Here is a 26,365-nt window from a genome sequence, read left to right on the forward strand (position 1 = left end):
CAGACTGAAGGTGGCTGCTGCTGTGCGCAGGTATATAAAGGCTCAGAGCCTATTATGACACGCGCAGCCAGCGTTCCATTGCCACATTCCGTCTACTGCAGGCGGGATACCTGGATGGCTGAATGTCACTGAGAAGCTCACAGAGACCGCCATAAGCAACAGTTTAAAAGAATGCCACAGACTAATCAACCAAACTTTTTGGGTTGGTTTCTCTTTTATAGTCTGCAGGCATTAAATGAAAGAAGTCAGTGTTCCAGCAGAGGGAGACAACGTTTCAGAAAAGGCATTGTAGCAAACCAAAATAGAAATTTTAAGCGCAGCAGAGTAACCAGCTCACATACCTGTTAGCTCAGGTGAGTTTAAAAGGTTGCTGTTGATAACAAGGGCATTTGCTAAATAGATGGTGTGTGTGCAACAATATACTGAAAGGTCAATTATATTGTGCAGCTTATCTCACCACCTGTAGTTATTTAGGTGAAAGCTCCAAAATGCTTGCCTAATATGTCTGTTTATCCAAAAGGAAGTATAGAGGGAGAGCTAGATAGATAGCATTGCATTACATTACATTACATGGCAATGCAATGCACAGTTGCTGAAGTTGAACCAAAATGAGCTTGTCATCTGGCTTCTGCAACTTTTAACATGAAAAATCCAATGAGGAGAAGAAAAGCAAAGCCAAAGAGTCCATCCCAAAATCCGACAAACAAGCAAAATGAACAAAAAGCATTGAATTCAATTCTTTCTGATTTTAGAAACTGCATTAAAGAAGGGGTGCACCGGTCCTGGAGATACTGCAATACCAGGTCAATGCGTGGAGTGGACAGAGCAAGCTCTTTTTCCATCTCCCTGTTCTAAAAATCCATTTAATATATGGTCCCCAGATAGGGGACGTATCAGATATTAAACTGATAAGAACAGATACTACACTTGATCTTAGCCAAAAGGCCGAGAAGCGATAACCAGAATTGGTTTCCGACTACGGTGCCACCCAAGGATTCTGAAAAGTCCATTTGTGGAGATGGCCACCTGGACTCCCGTTAAGAAGACATGCTGTCAACCTCTAGATCCCTCACATGCCTGCACTTTTCGGCTTGCTGCTGCTGCAATCCACGCGTTTTAGATCTGCATAACTCCACCTCTTTTAGCACAGTACCCTCAACCCCCGGCTGTTCCCACCCGCCTCAACACCGTTGGAAGGGAGGAGAACCAATTAAGGCGGGGGTGGGGGTGGAACGAGCAGCTGTCTACCCTTAGCAGGAGGGTTGCTGATTAATTACCTCTCCTGCTGCTGCTGGCTGTCCAGCAGCAGACTGAAGGTGGCTGCTGCTGTGCGCAGGTATATAAAGGCTCAGAGCCTATTATGACACGCGCAGCCAGCGTTCCATTGCCACATTCCGTCTACTGCAGGCGGGATACCTGGATGGCTGAATGTCACTGAGAAGCTCACAGAGACCGCCATAAGCAACAGTTGAAAAGAATGCCACAGACTAATCAACCAAACTTTTTGGGTTGGTTTCTCTTTTATAGTCTGCAGGCATTAAATGAAAGAAGTCAGTGTTCCAGCAGAGGGAGACAACGTTTCAGAAAAGGCATTGTAGCAAACCAAAAAAGAAATTTTAAGCGCAGCAGAGTAACCAGCTCACATACCTGTTAGCTCAGGTGAGTTTAAAAGGCTGCTGTTGATAACAAGGGCATTTGCTAAATAGATGGTGTGTGTGCAACAATATACTGAAAGGTCAATTATATTGTGCAGCTTATCTCACCACCTGTAGTTATTTAGGTGAAAGCTCCAAAATGCTTGCCTAATATGTCTGTTTATCCAAAAGGAAGTATAGAGGGAGAGCTAGATAGATAGCATTGCATTACATTACATTACATGGCAATGCAATGCACAGTTGCTGAAGTTGAACCAAAATGAGCTTGTCATCTGGCTTCTGCAACTTTTAACATGAAAAATCCAATGAGGAGAAGAAAAGCAAAGCCAAAGAGTCCATCCCAAAATCCGACAAACAAGCAAAATGAACAAAAAGCATTGAATTCAATTCTTTCTGATTTTAGAAACTGCATTAAAGAAGGGGTGCACCGGTCCTGGAGATACTGCAATACCAGGTCAATGCGTGGAGTGGACAGAGCAAGCTCTTTTTCCATCTCCCTGTTCTAAAAATCCATTTAATATATGGTCCCCAGATAGGGGACGTATCAGATATTAAACTGATAAGAACAGATACTACACTTGATCTTAGCCAAAAGGCCGAGAAGCGATAACCAGAATTGCTTTCCGACTACGGTGCCACCCAAGGATTCTGAAAAGTCCATTTGTGGAGATGGCCACCTGGACTCCCGTTAAGAAGACATGCTGTCAACCTCTAGATCCCTCACATGCCTGCACTTTTCGGCTTGCTGCTGCTGCAATCCACGCGTTTTAGATCTGCATAACTCCACCTCTTTTAGCACAGTACCCTCAACCCCCGGCTGTTCCCACCCGCCTCAACACCGTTGGAAGGGAGGAGAACCAATTAAGGCGGGGGGGGGTGGAACGAGCAGCTGTCTACCCTTAGCAGGAGGGTTGCTGATTAATTACCTCTCCTGCTGCTGCTGCTGCTGGCTGTCCAGCAGCAGACTGAAGGTGGCTGCTGCTGTGCGCAGGTATATAAAGGCTCAGAGCCTATTATGACACGCGCAGCCAGCGTTCCATTGCCACATTCCGTCTACTGCAGGCGGGATACCTGGATGGCTGAATGTCACTGAGAAGCTCACAGAGACCGCCATAAGCAACAGTTTAAAAGAATGCCACAGACTAATCAACCAAACTTTTTGGGTTGGTTTCTCTTTTATAGTCTGCAGGCATTAAATGAAAGAAGTCAGTGTTCCAGCAGAGGGAGACAACGTTTCAGAAAAGGCATTGTAGCAAACCAAAAAAGAAATTTTAAGCGCAGCAGAGTAACCAGCTCACATACCTGTTAGCTCAGGTGAGTTTAAAAGGCTGCTGTTGATAACAAGGGCATTTGCTAAATAGATGGTGTGTGTGCAACAATATACTGAAAGGTCAATTATATTGTGCAGTTTATCTCACCACCTGTAGTTATTTAAGTGAAAGCTCCAAAATGCTTGCCTAATATGTCTGTTTATCCAAAAGGAAGTATAGAGGGAGAGCTAGATAGATAGCATTGCATTACATTACATTACATGGCAATGCAATGCACAGTTGCTGAAGTTGAACCAAGATGAGCTTGTCATCTGGCTTCTGCAACTTTTAACATGAAAAATCCAATGAGGAGAAGAAAAGCAAAGCCAAAGAGTCCATCCCAACATCCGACAAACAAGCAAAATGAACAAAAAGCATTGAATTCAATTCTTTCTGATTTTAGAAACTGCATTAAAGAAGGGGTGCACCGGTCCTGGAGATACTGCAATACCAGGTCAATGCGTGGAGTGGACAGAGCAAGCTCTTTTTCCATCTCCCTGTTCTAAAAATCCATTTAATATATGGTCCCCAGATAGGGGACGTATCAGATATTAAACTGATAAGAACAGATACTACACTTGATCTTAGCCAAAAGGCCGAGAAGCGATAACCAGAATTGGTTTCCGACTACGGTGCCACCCAAGGATTCTGAAAAGTCCATTTGTGGAGATGGCCACCTGGACTCCCGTTAAGAAGACATGCTGTCAACCTCTAGATCCCTCACATGCCTGCACTTTTCGGCTTGCTGCTGCTGCAATCCACGCGTTTTAGATCTGCATAACTCCACCTCTTTTAGCACAGTACGCTCAACCCCCGGCTGTTCCCACCCGCCTCAACACCGTTGGAAGGGAGGAGAACCAATTAAGGCGGGGGGGGGGTGGAACGAGCAGCTGTCTACCCTTAGCAGGAGGGTTGCTGATTAATTACCTCTCCTGCTGCTGCTGCTGCTGGCTGTCCAGCAGCAGACTGAAGGTGGCTGCTGCTGTGCGCAGGTATATAAAGGCTCAGAGCCTATTATGACACGCGCAGCCAGCGTTCCATTGCCACATTCCGTCTACTGCAGGCGGGATACCTGGATGGCTGAATGTCACTGAGAAGCTCACAGAGACCGCCATAAGCAACAGTTTAAAAGAATGCCACAGACTAATCAACCAAACTTTTTGGGTTGGTTTCTCTTTTATAGTCTGCAGGCATTAAATGAAAGAAGTCAGTGTTCCAGCAGAGGGAGACAACGTTTCAGAAAAGGCATTGTAGCAAACCAAAAAAGAAATTTTAAGCGCAGCAGAGTAACCAGCTCACATACCTGTTAGCTCAGGTGAGTTTAAAAGGCTGCTGTTGATAACAAGGGCATTTGCTAAATAGATGGTGTGTGTGCAACAATATACTGAAAGGTCAATTATATTGTGCAGCTTATCTCACCACCTGTAGTTATTTAGGTGAAAGCTCCAAAATGCTTGCCTAATATGTCTGTTTATCCAAAAGGAAGTATAGAGGGAGAGCTAGATAGATAGCATTGCATTACATTACATTACATGGCAATGCAATGCACAGTTGCTGAAGTTGAACCAAAATGAGCTTGTCATCTGGCTTCTGCAACTTTTAACATGAAAAATCCAATGAGGAGAAGAAAAGCAAAGCCAAAGAGTCCATCCCAAAATCCGACAAACAAGCAAAATGAACAAAAAGCATTGAATTCAATTCTTTCTGATTTTAGAAACTGCATTAAAGAAGGGGTGCACCGGTCCTGGAGATACTGCAATACCAGGTCAATGCGTGGAGTGGACAGAGCAAGCTCTTTTTCCATCTCCCTGTTCTAAAAATCCATTTAATATATGGTCCCCAGATAGGGGACGTATCAGATATTAAACTGATAAGAACAGATACTACACTTGATCTTAGCCAAAAGGCCGAGAAGCGATAACCAGAATTGGTTTCCGACTACGGTGCCACCCAAGGATTCTGAAAAGTCCATTTGTGGAGATGGCCACCTGGACTCCCGTTAAGAAGACATGCTGTCAACCTCTAGATCCCTCACATGCCTGCACTTTTCGGCTTGCTGCTGCTGCAATCCACGCGTTTTAGATCTGCATAACTCCACCTCTTTTAGCACAGTACCCTCAACCCCCGGCTGTTCCCACCCGCCTCAACACCGTTGGAAGGGAGGAGAACCAATTAAGGCGGGGGGGGGGGTGGAACGAGCAGCTGTCTACCCTTAGCAGGAGGGTTGCTGATTAATTACCTCTCCTGCTGCTGCTGCTGCTGGCTGTCCAGCAGCAGACTGAAGGTGGCTGCTGCTGTGCGCAGGTATATAAAGGCTCAGAGCCTATTATGACACGCGCAGCCAGCGTTCCATTGCCACATTCCGTCTACTGCAGGCGGGATACCTGGATGGCTGAATGTCACTGAGAAGCTCACAGAGACCGCCATAAGCAACAGTTTAAAAGAATGCCACAGACTAATCAACCAAACTTTTTGGGTTGGTTTCTCTTTTATAGTCTGCAGGCATTAAATGAAAGAAGTCAGTGTTCCAGCAGAGGGAGACAACGTTTCAGAAAAGGCATTGTAGCAAACCAAAAAAGAAATTTTAAGCGCAGCAGAGTAACCAGCTCACATACCTGTTAGCTCAGGTGAGTTTAAAAGGCTGCTGTTGATAACAAGGGCATTTGCTAAATAGATGGTGTGTGTGCAACAATATACTGAAAGGTCAATTATATTGTGCAGCTTATCTCACCACCTGTAGTTATTTAGGTGAAAGCTCCAAAATGCTTGCCTAATATGTCTGTTTATCCAAAAGGAAGTATAGAGGGAGAGCTAGATAGATAGCATTGCATTACATTACATTACATGGCAATGCAATGCACAGTTGCTGAAGTTGAACCAAAATGAGCTTGTCATCTGGCTTCTGCAACTTTTAACATGAAAAATCCAATGAGGAGAAGAAAAGCAAAGCCAAAGAGTCCATCCCAAAATCCGACAAACAAGCAAAATGAACAAAAAGCATTGAATTCAATTCTTTCTGATTTTAGAAACTGCATTAAAGAAGGGGTGCACCGGTCCTGGAGATACTGCAATACCAGGTCAATGCGTGGAGTGGACAGAGCAAGCTCTTTTTCCATCTCCCTGTTCTAAAAATCCATTTAATATATGGTCCCCAGATAGGGGACATATCAGATATTAAACTGATAAGAACAGATACTACACTTGATCTTAGCCAAAAGGCCGAGAAGCGATAATCAGAATTGGTTTCCGACTACGGTGCCACCCAAGGATTCTGAAAAGTCCATTTGTGGAGATGGCCACCTGGACTCCCGTTAAGAAGACATGCTGTCAACCTCTAGATCCCTCACATGCCTGCACTTTTCGGCTTGCTGCTGCTGCAATCCACGCGTTTTAGATCGGCATAACTCCACCTCTTTTAGCACAGTACCCTCAACCCCCGGCTGTTCCCACCCGCCTCAACACCGTTGGAAGGGAGGAGAACCAATTAAGGCGGGGGGGGGGTGGAACGAGCAGCTGTCTACCCTTAGCAGGAGGGTTGCTGATTAATTACCTCTCCTGCTGCTGCTGCTGCTGGCTGTCCAGCAGCAGACTGAAGGTGGCTGCTGCTGTGCGCAGGTATATAAAGGCTCAGAGCCTATTATAACACGCGCAGCCAGCGTTCCATTGCCACATTCCGTCTACTGCAGGCGGGATACCTGGATGGCTGAATGTCACTGAGAAGCTCACAGAGACCGCCATAAGCAACAGTTTAAAAGAATGCCACAGACTAATCAACCAAACTTTTTGGGTTGGTTTCTCTTTTATAGTCTGCAGGCATTAAATGAAAGAAGTCAGTGTTCCAGCAGAGGGAGACAACGTTTCAGAAAAGGCATTGTAGCAAACCAAAAAAGAAATTTTAAGCGCAGCAGAGTAACCAGCTCACATACCTGTTAGCTCAGGTGAGTTTAAAAGGCTGCTGTTGATAACAAGGGCATTTGCTAAATAGATGGTGTGTGTGCAACAATATACTGAAAGGTCAATTATATTGTGCAGCTTATCTCACCACCTGTAGTTATTTAGGTGAAAGCTCCAAAATGCTTGCCTAATATGTCTGTTTATCCAAAAGGAAGTATAGAGGGAGAGCTAGATAGATAGCATTGCATTACATTACATTACATGGCAATGCAATGCACAGTTGCTGAAGTTGAACCAAAATGAGCTTGTCATCTGGCTTCTGCAACTTTTAACATGAAAAATCCAATGAGGAGAAGAAAAGCAAAGCCAAAGAGTCCATCCCAAAATCCGACAAACAAGCAAAATGAACAAAAAGCATTGAATTCAATTCTTTCTGATTTTAGAAACTGCATTAAAGAAGGGGTGCACCGGTCCTGGAGATACTGCAATACCAAGTCAATGCGTGGAGTGGACAGAGCAAGCTCTTTTTCCATCTCCCTGTTCTAAAAATCCATTTAATATATGGTCCCCAGATAGGGGACGTATCAGATATTAAACTGATAAGAACAGATACTACACTTGATCTTAGCCAAAAGGCCGAGAAGCGATAACCAGAATTGGTTTCCGACTACGGTGCCACCCAAGGATTCTGAAAAGTCCATTTGTGGAGATGGCCACCTGGACTCCCGTTAAGAAGACATGCTGTCAACCTCTAGATCCCTCACATGCCTGCACTTTTCGGCTTGCTGCTGCTGCAATCCACGCGTTTTAGATCTGCATAACTCCACCTCTTTTAGCACAGTACCCCTCAAACCCCGGCTGTTCCCACCCGCCTCAACACCGTTGGAAGGGAGGAGAACCAATTAAGGCGGGGGGGGGGGTGGAACGAGCAGCTGTCTACCCTTAGCAGGAGGGTTGCTGATTAATTACCTCTCCTGCTGCTGCTGCTGCTGGCTGTCCAGCAGCAGACTGAAGGTGGCTGCTGCTGTGCGCAGGTATATAAAGGCTCAGAGCCTATTATGACACGCGCAGCCAGCGTTCCATTGCCACATTCCGTCTACTGCAGGCGGGATACCTGGATGGCTGAATGTCACTGAGAAGCTCACAGAGACCGCCATAAGCAACAGTTTAAAAGAATGCCACAGACTAATCAACCAAACTTTTTGGGTTGGTTTCTCTTTTATAGTCTGCAGGCATTAAATGAAAGAAGTCAGTGTTCCAGCAGAGGGAGACAACGTTTCAGAAAAGGCATTGTAGCAAACCAAAAAAGAAATTTTAAGCGCAGCAGAGTAACCAGCTCACATACCTGTTAGCTCAGGTGAGTTTAAAAGGCTGCTGTTGATAACAAGGGCATTTGCTAAATAGATGGTGTGTGTGCAACAATATACTGAAAGGTCAATTATATTGTGCAGCTTATCTCACCACCTGTAGTTATTTAGGTGAAAGCTCCAAAATGCTTGCCTAATATGTCTGTTTATCCAAAAGGAAGTATAGAGGGAGAGCTAGATAGATAGCATTGCATTACATTACATTACATGGCAATGCAATGCACAGTTGCTGAAGTTGAACCAAAATGAGCTTGTCATCTGGCTTCTGCAACTTTTAACATGAAAAATCCAATGAGGAGAAGAAAAGCAAAGCCAAAGAGTCCATCCCAAAATCCGACAAACAAGCAAAATGAACAAAAAGCATTGAATTCAATTCTTTCTGATTTTAGAAACTGCATTAAAGAAGGGGTGCACCGGTCCTGGAGATACTGCAATACCAGGTCAATGCGTGGAGTGGACAGAGCAAGCTCTTTTTCCATCTCCCTGTTCTAAAAATCCATTTAATATATGGTCCCCAGATAGGGGACGTATCAGATATTAAACTGATAAGAACAGATACTACACTTGATCTTAGCCAAAAGGCCGAGAAGCGATAACCAGAATTGGTTTCCGACTACGGTGCCACCCAAGGATTCTGAAAAGTCCATTTGTGGAGATGGCCACCTGGACTCCCGTTAAGAAGACATGCTGTCAACCTCTAGATCCCTCACATGCCTGCACTTTTCGGCTTGCTGCTGCTGCAATCCACGCGTTTTAGATCTGCATAACTCCACCTCTTTTAGCACAGTACCCTCAACCCCCGGCTGTTCCCACCCGCCTCAACACCGTTGGAAGGGAGGAGAACCAATTAAGGCGGGGGGGGGGGTGGAACGAGCAGCTGTCTACCCTTAGCAGGAGGGTTGCTGATTAATTACCTCTCCTGCTGCTGCTGCTGGCTGTCCAGCAGCAGACTGAAGGTGGCTGCTGCTGTGCGCAGGTATATAAAGGCTCAGAGCCTATTATGACACGCGCAGCCAGCGTTCCATTGCCACATTCCGTCTACTGCAGGCGGGATACCTGGATGGCTGAATGTCACTGAGAAGCTCACAGAGACCGCCATAAGCAACAGTTTAAAAGAATACCACAGACTAATCAACCAAACTTTTTGGGTTGGTTTCTCTTTTATAGTCTGCAGGCATTAAATGAAAGAAGTCAGTGTTCCAGCAGAGGGAGACAACGTTTCAGAAAAGGCATTGTAGCAAACCAAAAAAGAAATTTTAAGCGCAGCAGAGTAACCAGCTCACATACCTGTTAGCTCAGGTGAGTTTAAAAGGCTGCTGTTGATAACAAGGGCATTTGCTAAATAGATGGTGTGTGTGCAACAATATACTGAAAGGTCAATTATATTGTGCAGCTTATCTCACCACCTGTAGTTATTTAGGTGAAAGCTCCAAAATGCTTGCCTAATATGTCTGTTTATCCAAAAGGAAGTATAGAGGGAGAGCTAGATAGATAGCATTGCATTACATTACATTACATGGCAATGCAATGCACAGTTGCTGAAGTTGAACCAAAATGAGCTTGTCATCTGGCTTCTGCAACTTTTAACATGAAAAATCCAATGAGGAGAAGAAAAGCAAAGCCAAAGAGTCCATCCCAAAATCCGACAAACAAGCAAAATGAACAAAAAGCATTGAATTCAATTCTTTCTGATTTTAGAAACTGCATTAAAGAAGGGGTGCACCGGTCCTGGAGATACTGCAATACCAGGTCAATGCGTGGAGTGGACAGAGCAAGCTCTTTTTCCATCTCCCTGTTCTAAAAATCCATTTAATATATGGTCCCCAGATAGGGGACGTATCAGATATTAAACTGATAAGAACAGATACTACACTTGATCTTAGCCAAAAGGCCGAGAAGCGATAACCAGAATTGGTTTCCGACTACGGTGCCACCCAAGGATTCTGAAAAGTCCATTTGTGGAGATGGCCACCTGGACTCCCGTTAAGAAGACATGCTGTCAACCTCTAGATCCCTCACATGCCTGCACTTTTCGGCTTGCTGCTGCTGCAATCCACGCGTTTTAGATCTGCATAACTCCACCTCTTTTAGCACAGTACCCTCAACCCCCGGCTGTTCCCACCCGCCTCAACACCGTTGGAAGGGAGGAGAACCAATTAAGGCGGGGGGGGGGTGGAACGAGCAGCTGTCTACCCTTAGCAGGAGGGTTGCTGATTAATTACCTCTCCTGCTGCTGCTGCTGCTGGCTGTCCAGCAGCAGACTGAAGGTGGCTGTTGCTGTGCGCAGGTATATAAAGGCTCAGAGCCTATTATGACACGCGCAGCCAGCGTTCCATTGCCACATTCCGTCTACTGCAGGCGGGATACCTGGATGGCTGAATGTCACTGAGAAGCTCACAGAGACCGCCATAAGCAACAGTTTAAAAGAATGCCACAGACTAATCAACCAAACTTTTTGGGTTGGTTTCTCTTTTATAGTCTGCAGGCATTAAATGAAAGAAGTCAGTGTTCCAGCAGAGGGAGACAACGTTTCAGAAAAGGCATTGTAGCAAACCAAAAAAGAAATTTTAAGCGCAGCAGAGTAACCAGCTCACATACCTGTTAGCTCAGGTGAGTTTAAAAGGCCGCTGTTGATAACAAGGGCATTTGCTAAATAGATGGTGTGTGTGCAACAATATACTGAAAGGTCAATTATATTGTGCAGCTTATCTCACCACCTGTAGTTATTTAGGTGAAAGCTCCAAAATGCTTGCCTAATATGTCTGTTTATCCAAAAGGAAGTATAGAGGGAGAGCTAGATAGATAGCATTGCATTACATTACATTACATGGCAATGCAATGCACAGTTGCTGAAGTTGAACCAAAATGAGCTTGTCATCTGGCTTCTGCAACTTTTAACATGAAAAATCCAATGAGGAGAAGAAAAGCAAAGCCAAAGAGTCCATCCCAAAATCCGACAAACAAGCAAAATGAACAAAAAGCATTGAATTCAATTCTTTCTGATTTTAGAAACTGCATTAAAGAAGGGGTGCACCGGTCCTGGAGATACTGCAATACCAGGTCAATGCGTGGAGTGGACAGAGCAAGCTCTTTTTCCATCTCCCTGTTCTAAAAATCCATTTAATATATGGTCCCCAGATAGGGGACGTATCAGATATTAAACTGATAAGAACAGATACTACACTTGATCTTAGCCAAAAGGCCGAGAAGCGATAACCAGAATTGGTTTCCGACTACGGTGCCACCCAAGGATTCTGAAAAGTCCATTTGTGGAGATGGCCACCTGGACTCCCGTTAAGAAGACATGCTGTCAACCTCTAGATCCCTCACATGCCTGCACTTTTCGGCTTGCTGCTGCTGCAATCCACGCGTTTTAGATCTGCATAACTCCACCTCTTTTAGCACAGTACCCTCAACCCCCGGCTGTTCCCACCCGCCTCAACACCGTTGGAAGGGAGGAGAACCAATTAAGGCGGGGGGGGGGGTGGAACGAGCAGCTGTCTACCCTTAGCAGGAGGGTTGCTGATTAATTACCTCTCCTGCTGCTGCTGCTGCTGGCTGTCCAGCAGCAGACTGAAGGTGGCTGCTGCTGTGCGCAGGTATATAAAGGCTCAGAGCCTATTATGACACGCGCAGCCAGCGTTCCATTGCCACATTCCGTCTACTGCAGGCGGGATACCTGGATGGCTGAATGTCACTGAGAAGCTCACAGAGACCGCCATAAGCAACAGTTTAAAAGAATGCCACAGACTAATCAACCAAACTTTTTGGGTTGGTTTCTCTTTTATAGTCTGCAGGCATTAAATGAAAGAAGTCAGTGTTCCAGCAGAGGGAGACAACGTTTCAGAAAAGGCATTGTAGCAAACCAAAATAGAAATTTTAAGCGCAGCAGAGTAACCAGCTCACATACCTGTTAGCTCAGGTGAGTTTAAAAGGTTGCTGTTGATAACAAGGGCATTTGCTAAATAGATGGTGTGTGTGCAACAATATACTGAAAGGTCAATTATATTGTGCAGCTTATCTCACCACCTGTAGTTATTTAGGTGAAAGCTCCAAAATGCTTGCCTAATATGTCTGTTTATCCAAAAGGAAGTATAGAGGGAGAGCTAGATAGATAGCATTGCATTACATTACATTACATGGCAATGCAATGCACAGTTGCTGAAGTTGAACCAAAATGAGCTTGTCATCTGGCTTCTGCAACTTTTAACATGAAAAATCCAATGAGGAGAAGAAAAGCAAAGTCAAAGAGTCCATCCCAAAATCCGACAAACAAGCAAAATGAACAAAAAGCATTGAATTCAATTCTTTCTGATTTTAGAAACTGCATTAAAGAAGGGGTGCACCGGTCCTGGAGATACTGCAATACCAGGTCAATGCGTGGAGTGGACAGAGCAAGCTCTTTTTCCATCTCCCTGTTCTAAAAATCCATTTAATATATGGTCCCCAGATAGGGGACGTATCAGATATTAAACTGATAAGAACAGATACTACACTTGATCTTAGCCAAAAGGCCGAGAAGCGATAACCAGAATTGGTTTCCGACTACGGTGCCACCCAAGGATTCTGAAAAGTCCATTTGTGGAGATGGCCACCTGGACTCCCGTTAAGAAGACATGCTGTCAACCTCTAGATCCCTCACATGCCTGCACTTTTCGGCTTGCTGCTGCTGCAATCCACGCGTTTTAGATCTGCATAACTCCACCTCTTTTAGCACAGTACCCTCAACCCCCGGCTGTTCCCACCCGCCTCAACACCGTTGGAAGGGAGGAGAACCAATTAAGGCGGGGGTGGGGGTGGAACGAGCAGCTGTCTACCCTTAGCAGGAGGGTTGCTGATTAATTACCTCTCCTGCTGCTGCTGGCTGTCCAGCAGCAGACTGAAGGTGGCTGCTGCTGTGCGCAGGTATATAAAGGCTCAGAGCCTATTATGACACGCGCAGCCAGCGTTCCATTGCCACATTCCGTCTACTGCAGGCGGGATACCTGGATGGCTGAATGTCACTGAGAAGCTCACAGAGACCGCCATAAGCAACAGTTGAAAAGAATGCCACAGACTAATCAACCAAACTTTTTGGGTTGGTTTCTCTTTTATAGTCTGCAGGCATTAAATGAAAGAAGTCAGTGTTCCAGCAGAGGGAGACAACGTTTCAGAAAAGGCATTGTAGCAAACCAAAAAAGAAATTTTAAGCGCAGCAGAGTAACCAGCTCACATACCTGTTAGCTCAGGTGAGTTTAAAAGGCTGCTGTTGATAACAAGGGCATTTGCTAAATAGATGGTGTGTGTGCAACAATATACTGAAAGGTCAATTATATTGTGCAGCTTATCTCACCACCTGTAGTTATTTAGGTGAAAGCTCCAAAATGCTTGCCTAATATGTCTGTTTATCCAAAAGGAAGTATAGAGGGAGAGCTAGATAGATAGCATTGCATTACATTACATTACATGGCAATGCAATGCACAGTTGCTGAAGTTGAACCAAAATGAGCTTGTCATCTGGCTTCTGCAACTTTTAACATGAAAAATCCAATGAGGAGAAGAAAAGCAAAGCCAAAGAGTCCATCCCAAAATCCGACAAACAAGCAAAATGAACAAAAAGCATTGAATTCAATTCTTTCTGATTTTAGAAACTGCATTAAAGAAGGGGTGCACCGGTCCTGGAGATACTGCAATACCAGGTCAATGCGTGGAGTGGACAGAGCAAGCTCTTTTTCCATCTCCCTGTTCTAAAAATCCATTTAATATATGGTCCCCAGATAGGGGACGTATCAGATATTAAACTGATAAGAACAGATACTACACTTGATCTTAGCCAAAAGGCCGAGAAGCGATAACCAGAATTGCTTTCCGACTACGGTGCCACCCAAGGATTCTGAAAAGTCCATTTGTGGAGATGGCCACCTGGACTCCCGTTAAGAAGACATGCTGTCAACCTCTAGATCCCTCACATGCCTGCACTTTTCGGCTTGCTGCTGCTGCAATCCACGCGTTTTAGATCTGCATAACTCCACCTCTTTTAGCACAGTACCCTCAACCCCCGGCTGTTCCCACCCGCCTCAACACCGTTGGAAGGGAGGAGAACCAATTAAGGCGGGGGGGGGGTGGAACGAGCAGCTGTCTACCCTTAGCAGGAGGGTTGCTGATTAATTACCTCTCCTGCTGCTGCTGCTGCTGGCTGTCCAGCAGCAGACTGAAGGTGGCTGCTGCTGTGCGCAGGTATATAAAGGCTCAGAGCCTATTATGACACGCGCAGCCAGCGTTCCATTGCCACATTCCGTCTACTGCAGGCGGGATACCTGGATGGCTGAATGTCACTGAGAAGCTCACAGAGACCGCCATAAGCAACAGTTTAAAAGAATGCCACAGACTAATCAACCAAACTTTTTGGGTTGGTTTCTCTTTTATAGTCTGCAGGCATTAAATGAAAGAAGTCAGTGTTCCAGCAGAGGGAGACAACGTTTCAGAAAAGGCATTGTAGCAAACCAAAAAAGAAATTTTAAGCGCAGCAGAGTAACCAGCTCACATACCTGTTAGCTCAGGTGAGTTTAAAAGGCTGCTGTTGATAACAAGGGCATTTGCTAAATAGATGGTGTGTGTGCAACAATATACTGAAAGGTCAATTATATTGTGCAGTTTATCTCACCACCTGTAGTTATTTAAGTGAAAGCTCCAAAATGCTTGCCTAATATGTCTGTTTATCCAAAAGGAAGTATAGAGGGAGAGCTAGATAGATAGCATTGCATTACATTACATTACATGGCAATGCAATGCACAGTTGCTGAAGTTGAACCAAGATGAGCTTGTCATCTGGCTTCTGCAACTTTTAACATGAAAAATCCAATGAGGAGAAGAAAAGCAAAGCCAAAGAGTCCATCCCAACATCCGACAAACAAGCAAAATGAACAAAAAGCATTGAATTCAATTCTTTCTGATTTTAGAAACTGCATTAAAGAAGGGGTGCACCGGTCCTGGAGATACTGCAATACCAGGTCAATGCGTGGAGTGGACAGAGCAAGCTCTTTTTCCATCTCCCTGTTCTAAAAATCCATTTAATATATGGTCCCCAGATAGGGGACGTATCAGATATTAAACTGATAAGAACAGATACTACACTTGATCTTAGCCAAAAGGCCGAGAAGCGATAACCAGAATTGGTTTCCGACTACGGTGCCACCCAAGGATTCTGAAAAGTCCATTTGTGGAGATGGCCACCTGGACTCCCGTTAAGAAGACATGCTGTCAACCTCTAGATCCCTCACATGCCTGCACTTTTCGGCTTGCTGCTGCTGCAATCCACGCGTTTTAGATCTGCATAACTCCACCTCTTTTAGCACAGTACGCTCAACCCCCGGCTGTTCCCACCCGCCTCAACACCGTTGGAAGGGAGGAGAACCAATTAAGGCGGGGGGGGGGTGGAACGAGCAGCTGTCTACCCTTAGCAGGAGGGTTGCTGATTAATTACCTCTCCTGCTGCTGCTGCTGCTGGCTGTCCAGCAGCAGACTGAAGGTGGCTGCTGCTGTGCGCAGGTATATAAAGGCTCAGAGCCTATTATGACACGCGCAGCCAGCGTTCCATTGCCACATTCCGTCTACTGCAGGCGGGATACCTGGATGGCTGAATGTCACTGAGAAGCTCACAGAGACCGCCATAAGCAACAGTTTAAAAGAATGCCACAGACTAATCAACCAAACTTTTTGGGTTGGTTTCTCTTTTATAGTCTGCAGGCATTAAATGAAAGAAGTCAGTGTTCCAGCAGAGGGAGACAACGTTTCAGAAAAGGCATTGTAGCAAACCAAAAAAGAAATTTTAAGCGCAGCAGAGTAACCAGCTCACATACCTGTTAGCTCAGGTGAGTTTAAAAGGCTGCTGTTGATAACAAGGGCATTTGCTAAATAGATGGTGTGTGTGCAACAATATACTGAAAGGTCAATTATATTGTGCAGCTTATCTCACCACCTGTAGTTATTTAGGTGAAAGCTCCAAAATGCTTGCCTAATATGTCTGTTTATCCAAAAGGAAGTATAGAGGGAGAGCTAGATAGATAGCATTGCATTACATTACATTACATGGCAATGCAATGCACAGTTGCTGAAGTTGAACCAAAATGAGCTTGTCATCTGGCTTCTGCAACTTTTAACATGAAAAATCCAATGAGGAGAAGAAAAGCAAAGCCAAAGAGTCCATCCCAAAATCCGACAAACAAGCAAAATGAACAAAAAGCATTGAATTCAATTCTTTCTGATTTTAGAAACTGCATTAAAGAAGGGGTGCACCGGTCCTGGAGATACTGCAATACCAGGTCAATGCGTGGAGTGGACAGAGCAAGCTCTTTTTCCATCTCCCTGTTCTAAAAATCCATTTAATATATGGTCCCCAGATAGGGGACGTATCAGATATTAAACTGATAAGAACAGATACTACACTTGATCTTAGCCAAAAGGCCGAGAAGCGATAACCAGAATTGGTTTCCGACTACGGTGCCACCCAAGGATTCTGAAAAGTCCATTTGTGGAGATGGCCACCTGGACTCCCGTTAAGAAGACATACTGTCAACCTCTAGATCCCTCACATGCCTGCACTTTTCGGCTTGCTGCTGCTGCAATCCACGCGTTTTAGATCTGCATAACTCCACCTCTTTTAGCACAGTACCCTCAACCCCCGGCTGTTCCCACCCGCCTCAACACCGTTGGAAGGGAGGAGAACCAATTAAGGCGGGGGGGGGGGGTGGAACGAGCAGCTGTCTACCCTTAGCAGGAGGGTTGCTGATTAATTACCTCTCCTGCTGCTGCTGCTGCTGGCTGTCCAGCAGCAGACTGAAGGTGGCTGCTGCTGTGCGCAGGTATATAAAGGCTCAGAGCCTATTATGACACGCGCAGCCAGCGTTCCATTGCCACATTCCGTCTACTGCAGGCGGGATACCTGGATGGCTGAATGTCACTGAGAAGCTCACAGAGACCGCCATAAGCAACAGTTTAAAACAATGCCACAGACTAATCAACCAAACTTTTTGGGTTGGTTTCTCTTTTATAGTCTGCAGGCATTAAATGAAAGAAGTCAGTGTTCCAGCAGAGGGAGACAACGTTTCAGAAAAGGCATTGTAGCAAACCAAAAAAGAAATTTTAAGCGCAGCAGAGTAACCAGCTCACATACCTGTTAGCTCAGGTGAGTTTAAAAGGCTGCTGTTGATAACAAGGGCATTTGCTAAATAGATGGTGTGTGTGCAACAATATACTGAAAGGTCAATTATATTGTGCAGCTTATCTCACCACCTGTAGTTATTTAGGTGAAAGCTCCAAAATGCTTGCCTAATATGTCTGTTTATCCAAAAGGAAGTATAGAGGGAGAGCTAGATAGATAGCATTGCATTACATTACATTACATGGCAATGCAATGCACAGTTGCTGAAGTTGAACCAAAATGAGCTTGTCATCTGGCTTCTGCAACTTTTAACATGAAAAATCCAATGAGGAGAAGAAAAGCAAAGCCAAAGAGTCCATCCCAAAATCCGACAAACAAGCAAAATGAACAAAAAGCATTGAATTCAATTCTTTCTGATTTTAGAAACTGCATTAAAGAAGGGGTGCACCGGTCCTGGAGATACTGCAATACCAGGTCAATGCGTGGAGTGGACAGAGCAAGCTCTTTTTCCATCTCCCTGTTCTAAAAATCCATTTAATATATGGTCCCCAGATAGGGGACGTATCAGATATTAAACTGATAAGAACAGATACTACACTTGATCTTAGCCAAAAGGCCGAGAAGCGATAACCAGAATTGGTTTCCGACTACGGTGCCACCCAAGGATTCTGAAAAGTCCATTTGTGGAGATGGCCACCTGGACTCCCGTTAAGAAGACATGCTGTCAACCTCAGATCCCTCACATGCCTGCACTTTTCGGCTTGCTGCTGCTGCAATCCACGCGTTTTAGATCTGCATAACTCCACCTCTTTTAGCACAGTACCCTCAACCCCCGGCTGTTCCCACCCGCCTCAACACCGTTGGAAGGGAGGAGAACCAATTAAGGCGGGGGGGGGGTGGAACGAGCAGCTGTCTACCCTTAGCAGGAGGGTTGCTGATTAATTACCTCTCCTGCTGCTGCTGCTGCTGGCTGTCCAGCAGCAGACTGAAGGTGGCTGCTGCTGTGCGCAGGTATATAAAGGCTCAGAGCCTATTATGACACGCGCAGCCAGCGTTCCATTGCCACATTCCGTCTACTGCAGGCGGGATACCTGGATGGCTGAATGTCACTGAGAAGCTCACAGAGACCGCCATAAGCAACAGTTTAAAAGAATGCCACAGACTAATCAACCAAACTTTTTGGGTTGGTTTCTCTTTTATAGTCTGCAGGCATTAAATGAAAGAAGTCAGTGTTCCAGCAGAGGGAGACAACGTTTCAGAAAAGGCATTGTAGCAAACCAAAAAAGAAATTTTAAGCGCAGCAGAGTAACCAGCTCACATACCTGTTAGCTCAGGTGAGTTTAAAAGGCTGCTGTTGATAACAAGGGCATTTGCTAAATAGATGGTGTGTGTGCAACAATATACTGAAAGGTCAATTATATTGTGCAGCTTATCTCACCACCTGTAGTTATTTAGGTGAAAGCTCCAAAATGCTTGCCTAATATGTCTGTTTATCCAAAAGGAAGTATAGAGGGAGAGCTAGATAGATAGCATTGCATTACATTACATTACATGGCAATGCAATGCACAGTTGCTGAAGTTGAACCAAAATGAGCTTGTCATCTGGCTTCTGCAACTTTTAACATGAAAAATCAAATGAGGAGAAGAAAAGCAAAGCCAAAGAGTCCATCCCAAAATCCGACAAACAAGCAAAATGAACAAAAAGCATTGAATTCAATTCTTTCTGATTTTAGAAACTGCATTAAAGAAGGGGTGCACCGGTCCTGGAGATACTGCAATACCAGGTCAATGCGTGGAGTGGACAGAGCAAGCTCTTTTTCCATCTCCCTGTTCTAAAAATCCATTTAATATATGGTCCCCAGATAGGGGACGTATCAGATATTAAACTGATAAGAACAGATACTACACTTGATCTTAGCCAAAAGGCCGAGAAGCGATAACCAGAATTGGTTTCCGACTACGGTGCCACCCAAGGATTCTGAAAAGTCCATTTGTGGAGATGGCCACCTGGACTCCCGTTAAGAAGACATGCTGTCAACCTCTAGATCCCTCACATGCCTGCACTTTTCGGCTTGCTGCTGCTGCAATCCACGCGTTTTAGATCTGCATAACTCCACCTCTTTTAGCACAGTACCCTCAACCCCCGGCTGTTCCCACCCGCCTCAACACCGTTGGAAGGGAGGAGAACCAATTAAGGCGGGGGGGGGGGGGGGTGGAACGAGCAGCTGTCTACCCTTAGCAGGAGGGTTGCTGATTAATTACCTCTCCTGCTGCTGCTGCTGCTGGCTGTCCAGCAGCAGACTGAAGGTGGCTGCTGCTGTGCGCAGGTATATAAAGGCTCAGAGCCTATTATGACACGCGCAGCCAGCGTTCCATTGCCACATTCCGTCTACTGCAGGCGGGATACCTGGATGGCTGAATGTCACTGAGAAGCTCACAGAGACCGCCATAAGCAACAGTTTAAAAGAATGCCACAGACTAATCAACCAAACTTTTTGGGTTGGTTTCTCTTTTATAGTCTGCAGGCATTAAATGAAAGAAGTCAGTGTTCCAGCAGAGGGAGACAACGTTTCAGAAAAGGCATTGTAGCAAACCAAAAAAGAAATTTTAAGTGCAGCAGAGTAACCAGCTCACATACCTGTTAGCTCAGGTGAGTTTAAAAGGCTGCTGTTGATAACAAGGGCATTTGCTAAATAGATGGTGTGTGTGCAACAATATACTGAAAGGTCAATTATATTGTGCAGCTTATCTCACCACCTGTAGTTATTTAGGTGAAAGCTCCAAAATGCTTGCCTAATATGTCTGTTTATCCAAAAGGAAGTATAGAGGGAGAGCTAGATAGATAGCATTGCATTACATTACATTACATGGCAATGCAATGCACAGTTGCTGAAGTTGAACCAAAATGAGCTTGTCATCTGGCTTCTGCAACTTTTAACATGAAAAATCCAATGAGGAGAAGAAAAGCAAAGCCAAAGAGTCCATCCCAAAATCCGACAAACAAGCAAAATGAACAAAAAGCATTGAATTCAATTCTTTCTGATTTTAGAAACTGCATTAAAGAAGGGGTGCACCGGTCCTGGAGATACTGCAATACCAGGTCAATGCGTGGAGTGGACAGAGCAAGCTCTTTTTCCATCTCCCTGTTCTAAAAATCCATTTAATATATGGTCCCCAGATAGGGGACGTATCAGATATTAAACTGATAAGAACAGATACTACACTTGATCTTAGCCAAAAGGCCGAGAAGCGATAACCAGAATTGGTTTCCGACTACGGTGCCACCCAAGGATTCTGAAAAGTCCATTTGTGGAGATGGCCACCTGGACTCCCGTTAAGAAGACATGCTGTCAACCTCTAGATCCCTCACATGCCTGCACTTTTCGGCTTGCTGCTGCTGCAATCCACGCGTTTTAGATCTGCATAACTCCACCTCTTTTAGCACAGTACCCTCAACCCCCGGCTGTTCCCACCCGCCTCAACACCGTTGGAAGGGAGGAGAACCAATTAAGGCGGGGGGGGGGGTTGAACGAGCAGCTGTCTACCCTTAGCAGGAGGGTTGCTGATTAATTACCTCTCCTGCTGCTGCTGCTGCTGGCTGTCCAGCAGCAGACTGAAGGTGGCTGCTGCTGTGCACAGGTATATAAAGGCTCAGAGCCTATTATGACACGCGCAGCCAGCGTTCCATTGCCACATTCCGTCTACTGCAGGCGGGATACCTGGATGGCTGAATGTCACTGAGAAGCTCACAGAGACCGCCATAAGCAACAGTTTAAAAGAATGCCACAGACTAATCAACCAAACTTTTTGGGTTGGTTTCTCTTTTATAGTCTGCAGGCATTAAATGAAAGAAGTCAGTGTTCCAGCAGAGGGAGACAACGTTTCAGAAAAGGCATTGTAGCAAACCAAAAAAGAAATTTTAAGCGCAGCAGAGTAACCAGCTCACATACCTGTTAGCTCAGGTGAGTTTAAAAGGCTGCTGTTGATAACAAGGGCATTTGCTAAATAGATGGTGTGTGTGCAACAATATACTGAAAGGTCAATTATATTGTGCAGCTTATCTCACCACCTGTAGTTATTTAGGTGAAAGCTCCAAAATGCTTGCCTAATATGTCTGTTTATCCAAAAGGAAGTATAGAGGGAGAGCTAGATAGATAGCATTGCATTACATTACATTACATGGCAATGCAATGCACAGTTGCTGAAGTTGAACCAAAATGAGCTTGTCATCTGGCTTCTGCAACTTTTAACATGAAAAATCCAAGGAGGAGAAGAAAAGCAAAGCCAAAGAGTCCATCCCAAAATCCGACAAACAAGCAAAATGAACAAAAAGCATTGAATTCAATTCTTTCTGATTTTAGAAACTGCATTAAAGAAGGGGTGCACCGGTCCTGGAGATACTGCAATACCAGGTCAATGCGTGGAGTGGACAGAGCAAGCTCTTTTTCCATCTCCCTGTTCTAAAAATCCATTTAATATATGGTCCCCAGATAGGGGACGTATCAGATATTAAACTGATAAGAACAGATACTACACTTGATCTTAGCCAAAAGGCCGAGAAGCGATAACCAGAATTGGTTTCCGACTACGGTGCCACCCAAGGATTCTGAAAAGTCCATTTGTGGAGATGGCCACCTGGACTCCCGTTAAGAAGACATGCTGTCAACCTCTAGATCCCTCACATGCCTGCACTTTTCGGCTTGCTGCTGCTGCAATCCACGCGTTTTAGATCTGCATAACTCCACCTCTTTTAGCACAGTACCCTCAACCCCCGGCTGTTCCCACCCGCCTCAACACCGTTGGAAGGGAGGAGAACCAATTAAGGCGGGGGGGGGGGGGTGGAACGAGCAGCTGTCTACCCTTAGCAGGAGGGTTGCTGATTAATTACCTCTCCTGCTGCTGCTGCTGCTGGCTGTCCAGCAGCAGACTGAAGGTGGCTGCTGCTGTGCGCAGGTATATAAAGGCTCAGAGCCTATTATGACATGCGCAGCCAGCGTTCCATTGCCACATTCCGTCTACTGCAGGCGGGATACCTGGATGGCTGAATGTCACTGAGAAGCTCACAGAGACCGCCATAAGCAACAGTTTAAAAGAATGCCACAGACTAATCAACCAAACTTTTTGGGTTGGTTTCTCTTTTATAGTCTGCAGGCATTAAATGAAAGAAGTCAGTGTTCCAGCAGAGGGAGACAACGTTTCAGAAAAGGCATTGTAGCAAACCAAAAAAGAAATTTTAAGCGCAGCAGAGTAACCAGCTCACATACCTGTTAGCTCAGGTGAGTTTAAAAGGCTGCTGTTGATAACAAGGGCATTTGCTAAATAGATGGTGTGTGCAACAATATACTGAAAGGTCAATTATATTGTGCAGCTTATCTCACCACCTGTAGTTATTTAGGTGAAAGCTCCAAAATGCTTGCGTAATATGTCTGTTTATCCAAAAGGAAGTATAGAGGGAGAGCTAGATAGATAGCATTGCATTACATTACATTACATGGCAATGCAATGCACAGTTGCTGAAGTTGAACCAAAATGAGCTTGTCATCTGGCTTCTGCAACTTTTAACATGAAAAATCCAATGAGGAGAAGAAAAGCAAAGCCAAAGAGTCCATCCCAAAATCCGACAAACAAGCAAAATGAACAAAAAGCATTGAATTCAATTCTTTCTGATTTTAGAAACTGCATTAAAGAAGGGGTGCACCGGTCCTGGAGATACTGCAATACCAGGTCAATGCGTGGAGTGGACAGAGCAAGCTCTTTTTCCATCTCCCTGTTCTAAAAATCCATTTAATATATGGTCCCCAGATAGGGGACGTATCAGATATTAAACTGATAAGAACAGATACTACACTTGATCTTAGCCAAAAGGCCGAGAAGCGATAACCAGAATTGGTTTCCGACTACGGTGCCACCCAAGGATTCTGAAAAGTCCATTTGTGGAGATGGCCACCTGGACTCCCGTTAAGAAGACATGCTGTCAACCTCTAGATCCCTCACATGCCTGCACTTTTCGGCTTGCTGCTGCTGCAATCCACGCGTTTTAGATCTGCATAACTCCACCTCTTTTAGCACAGTACCCTCAACCCCCGGCTGTTCCCACCCGCCTCAACACCGTTGGAAGGGAGGAGAACCAATTAAGGCGGGGGGGGGTGGAACGAGCAGCTGTCTACCCTTAGCAGGAGGGTTGCTGATTAATTTCCTCTCCTGCTGCTGCTGCTGCTGGCTGTCCAGCAGCAGACTGAAGGTGGCTGCTGCTGTGCGCAGGTATATAAAGGCTCAGAGCCTATTATGACACGCGCAGCCAGCGTTCCATTGCCACATTCCGTCTACTGCAGGCGGGATACCTGGATGGCTGAATGTCACTGAGAAGCTCACAGAGACCGCCATAAGCAACAGTTTAAAAGAATGCCACAGACTAATCAACCAAACTTTTTGGGTTGGTTTCTCTTTTATAGTCTGCAGGCATTAAATGAAAGAAGTCAGTGTTCCAGCAGAGGGAGACAACGTTTCAGAAAAGGCATTGTAGCAAACCAAAAAAGAAATTTTAAGCGCAGCAGAGTAACCAGCTCACATACCTGTTAGCTCAGGTGAGTTTAAAAGGCTGCTGTTGATAACAAGGGCATTTGCTAAATAGATGGTGTGTGTGCAACAATATACTGAAAGGTCAATTATATTGTGCAGCTTATCTCACCACCTGTAGTTATTTAGGTGAAAGCTCCAAAATGCTTGCCTAATATGTCTGTTTATCCAAAAGGAAGTATAGAGGGAGAGCTAGATAGATAGCATTGCATTACATTACATTACATGGCAATGCAATGCACAGTTGCTGAAGTTGAACCAAAATGAGCTTGTCATCTGGCTTCTGCAACTTTTAACATGAAAAATCCAATGAGGAGAAGAAAAGCAAAGCCAAAGAGTCCATCCCAAAATCCGACAAACAAGCAAAATGAACAAAAAGCATTGAATTCAATTCTTTCTGATTTTAGAAACTGCATTAAAGAAGGGGTGCACCGGTCCTGGAGATACTGCAATACCAGGTCAATGCGTGGAGTGGACAGAGCAAGCTCTTTTTCCATCTCCCTGTTCTAAAAATCCATTTAATATATGGTCCCCAGATAGGGGACGTATCAGATATTAAACTGATAAGAACAGATACTACACTTGATCTTAGCCAAAAGGCCGAGAAGCGATAACCAGAATTGGTTTCCGACTACGGTGCCACCCAAGGATTCTGAAAAGTCCATTTGTGGAGATGGCCACCTGGACTCCCGTTAAGAAGACATGCTGTCAACCTCTAGATCCCTCACATGCCTGCACTTTTCGGCTTGCTGCTGCTGCAATCCACGCGTTTTAGATCTGCATAACTCCACCTCTTTTAGCACAGTACCCTCAACCCCCGGCTGTTCCCACCCGCCTCAACACCGTTGGAAGGGAGGAGAACCAATTAAGGCGGGGGGGGGGTGGAACGAGCAGCTGTCTACCCTTAGCAGGAGGGTTGCTGATTAATCACCTCTCCTGCTGCTGCTGCTGCTGGCTGTCCAGCAGCAGACTGAAGGTGGCTGCTGCTGTGCGCAGGTATATAAAGGCTCAGAGCCTATTATGACACGCGCAGCCAGCGTTCCATTGCCACATTCCGTCTACTGCAGGCGGAATACCTGGATGGCTGAATGTCACTGAGAAGCTCACAGAGACCGCCATAAGCAACAGTTTAAAAGAATGCCACAGACTAATCAACCAAACTTTTTGGGTTGGTTTCTCTTTTATAGTCTGCAGGCATTAAATGAAAGAAGTCAGTGTTCCAGCAGAGGGAGACAACGTTTCAGAAAAGGCATTGTAGCAAACCAAAAAAGAAATTTTAAGCGCAGCAGAGTAACCAGCTCACATACCTGTTAGCTCAGGTGAGTTTAAAAGGCTGCTGTTGATAACAAGGGCATTTGCTAAATAGATGGTGTGTGTGCAACAATATACTGAAAGGTCAATTATATTGTGCAGCTTATCTCACCATCTGTAGTTATTTAGGTCAAAGCTCCAAAATGCTTGCCTAATATATCTGTTTATCCAAAAGGAAGTATAGAGGGAGAGCTAGATAGATAGCATTGCATTACATTACATTACATGGCAATGCAATGCACAGTTGCTGAAGTTGAACCAAAATGAGCTTGTCATCTGGCTTCTGCAACTTTTAACATGAAAAATCCAATGAGGAGAAGAAAAGCAAAGCCAAAGAGTCCATCCCAAAATCCGACAAACAAGCAAAATGAACAAAAAGCATTGAATTCAATTCTTTCTGATTTTAGAAACTGCATTAAAGAAGGGGTGCACCGGTCCTGGAGATACTGCAATACCAGGTCAATGCGTGGAGTGGACAGAGCAAGCTCTTTTTCCATCTCCCTGTTCTAAAAATCCATTTAATATATGGTCCCCAGATAGGGGACGTATCAGATATTAAACTGATAAGAACAGATACTACACTTGATCTTAGCCAAAAGGCCGAGAAGCGATAACCAGAATTGGTTTCCGACTACGGTGCCACCCAAGGATTCTGAAAAGTCCATTTGTGGAGATGGCCACCTGGACTCCCGTTAAGAAGACATGCTGTCAACCTCTAGATCCCTCACATGCCTGCACTTTTCGGCTTGCTGCTGCTGCAATCCACGCGTTTTAGATCTGCATAACTCCACCTCTTTTAGCACAGTACCCTCAACCCCCGGCTGTTCCCACCCGCCTCAACACCGTTGGAAGGGAGGAGAACCAATTAAGGCGGGGGGGGGGGGGTGGAACGAGCAGCTGTCTACCCTTAGCAGGAGGGTTGCTGATTAATTACCTCTCCTGCTGCTGCTGCTGCTGGCTGTCCAGCAGCAGACTGAAGGTGGCTGCTGCTGTGCGCAGGTATATAAAGGCTCAGAGCCTATTATGACACGCGCAGCCAGCGTTCCATTGCCACATTCCGTCTACTGCAGGCGGGATACCTGGATGGCTGAATGTCACTGAGAAGCTCACAGA

At 45.2% G+C, this 26,365-nt stretch overlaps 20 non-coding genes across 20 annotated transcripts; all 20 read right to left on the reverse strand.

Moving 5' to 3' along the window:
* Positions 1-766: 766 nt before the first annotated feature.
* On the reverse strand, positions 767-957 carry LOC141187399 (U2 spliceosomal RNA). The gene has a single exon (XR_012261588.1). It is a non-coding gene; the product is annotated as a U2 spliceosomal RNA (small nuclear RNA).
* A 1,115-nt stretch (positions 958-2,072) lies between these two features.
* Positions 2,073-2,263, reverse strand: LOC141187400 (U2 spliceosomal RNA). Its single transcript, XR_012261589.1, has one exon. It is a non-coding gene; the product is annotated as a U2 spliceosomal RNA (small nuclear RNA).
* Positions 2,264-3,382: 1,119 nt separating this feature from the next.
* LOC141187402 (U2 spliceosomal RNA) lies at positions 3,383-3,573 on the reverse strand. Its single transcript, XR_012261591.1, has one exon. It is a non-coding gene; the product is annotated as a U2 spliceosomal RNA (small nuclear RNA).
* Positions 3,574-4,693: 1,120 nt separating this feature from the next.
* LOC141187403 (U2 spliceosomal RNA) lies at positions 4,694-4,884 on the reverse strand. The gene has a single exon (XR_012261592.1). It is a non-coding gene; the product is annotated as a U2 spliceosomal RNA (small nuclear RNA).
* A 1,121-nt stretch (positions 4,885-6,005) lies between these two features.
* LOC141186580 (U2 spliceosomal RNA) lies at positions 6,006-6,196 on the reverse strand. Its single transcript, XR_012260845.1, has one exon. It is a non-coding gene; the product is annotated as a U2 spliceosomal RNA (small nuclear RNA).
* Positions 6,197-7,316: 1,120 nt separating this feature from the next.
* LOC141184432 (U2 spliceosomal RNA) lies at positions 7,317-7,507 on the reverse strand. Its single transcript, XR_012259187.1, has one exon. It is a non-coding gene; the product is annotated as a U2 spliceosomal RNA (small nuclear RNA).
* A 1,122-nt stretch (positions 7,508-8,629) lies between these two features.
* On the reverse strand, positions 8,630-8,820 carry LOC141187404 (U2 spliceosomal RNA). The gene has a single exon (XR_012261593.1). It is a non-coding gene; the product is annotated as a U2 spliceosomal RNA (small nuclear RNA).
* Positions 8,821-9,938: 1,118 nt separating this feature from the next.
* LOC141187405 (U2 spliceosomal RNA) lies at positions 9,939-10,129 on the reverse strand. Its single transcript, XR_012261594.1, has one exon. It is a non-coding gene; the product is annotated as a U2 spliceosomal RNA (small nuclear RNA).
* A 1,120-nt stretch (positions 10,130-11,249) lies between these two features.
* LOC141187406 (U2 spliceosomal RNA) lies at positions 11,250-11,440 on the reverse strand. The gene has a single exon (XR_012261595.1). It is a non-coding gene; the product is annotated as a U2 spliceosomal RNA (small nuclear RNA).
* A 1,121-nt stretch (positions 11,441-12,561) lies between these two features.
* On the reverse strand, positions 12,562-12,752 carry LOC141187408 (U2 spliceosomal RNA). The gene has a single exon (XR_012261596.1). It is a non-coding gene; the product is annotated as a U2 spliceosomal RNA (small nuclear RNA).
* A 1,115-nt stretch (positions 12,753-13,867) lies between these two features.
* LOC141187409 (U2 spliceosomal RNA) lies at positions 13,868-14,058 on the reverse strand. Its single transcript, XR_012261597.1, has one exon. It is a non-coding gene; the product is annotated as a U2 spliceosomal RNA (small nuclear RNA).
* Positions 14,059-15,178: 1,120 nt separating this feature from the next.
* On the reverse strand, positions 15,179-15,369 carry LOC141187410 (U2 spliceosomal RNA). Its single transcript, XR_012261598.1, has one exon. It is a non-coding gene; the product is annotated as a U2 spliceosomal RNA (small nuclear RNA).
* Positions 15,370-16,489: 1,120 nt separating this feature from the next.
* LOC141187411 (U2 spliceosomal RNA) lies at positions 16,490-16,680 on the reverse strand. The gene has a single exon (XR_012261599.1). It is a non-coding gene; the product is annotated as a U2 spliceosomal RNA (small nuclear RNA).
* A 1,122-nt stretch (positions 16,681-17,802) lies between these two features.
* On the reverse strand, positions 17,803-17,993 carry LOC141187412 (U2 spliceosomal RNA). Its single transcript, XR_012261600.1, has one exon. It is a non-coding gene; the product is annotated as a U2 spliceosomal RNA (small nuclear RNA).
* A 1,119-nt stretch (positions 17,994-19,112) lies between these two features.
* On the reverse strand, positions 19,113-19,303 carry LOC141187414 (U2 spliceosomal RNA). The gene has a single exon (XR_012261602.1). It is a non-coding gene; the product is annotated as a U2 spliceosomal RNA (small nuclear RNA).
* A 1,125-nt stretch (positions 19,304-20,428) lies between these two features.
* Positions 20,429-20,619, reverse strand: LOC141187415 (U2 spliceosomal RNA). The gene has a single exon (XR_012261603.1). It is a non-coding gene; the product is annotated as a U2 spliceosomal RNA (small nuclear RNA).
* A 1,121-nt stretch (positions 20,620-21,740) lies between these two features.
* On the reverse strand, positions 21,741-21,931 carry LOC141187416 (U2 spliceosomal RNA). The gene has a single exon (XR_012261604.1). It is a non-coding gene; the product is annotated as a U2 spliceosomal RNA (small nuclear RNA).
* A 1,121-nt stretch (positions 21,932-23,052) lies between these two features.
* Positions 23,053-23,243, reverse strand: LOC141187417 (U2 spliceosomal RNA). The gene has a single exon (XR_012261605.1). It is a non-coding gene; the product is annotated as a U2 spliceosomal RNA (small nuclear RNA).
* Positions 23,244-24,362: 1,119 nt separating this feature from the next.
* On the reverse strand, positions 24,363-24,553 carry LOC141187419 (U2 spliceosomal RNA). Its single transcript, XR_012261606.1, has one exon. It is a non-coding gene; the product is annotated as a U2 spliceosomal RNA (small nuclear RNA).
* Positions 24,554-25,673: 1,120 nt separating this feature from the next.
* On the reverse strand, positions 25,674-25,864 carry LOC141187420 (U2 spliceosomal RNA). Its single transcript, XR_012261607.1, has one exon. It is a non-coding gene; the product is annotated as a U2 spliceosomal RNA (small nuclear RNA).
* Positions 25,865-26,365: the final 501 nt, after the last annotated feature.

Source organism: Phyllobates terribilis, unplaced genomic scaffold, assembly GCF_046119375.1.
Source record: "Phyllobates terribilis strain yellow unplaced genomic scaffold, ASM4611937v1 Scaffold_40__1_contigs__length_11209783, whole genome shotgun sequence".
Classification (NCBI taxonomy): domain Eukaryota; kingdom Metazoa; phylum Chordata; class Amphibia; order Anura; family Dendrobatidae; genus Phyllobates; species Phyllobates terribilis.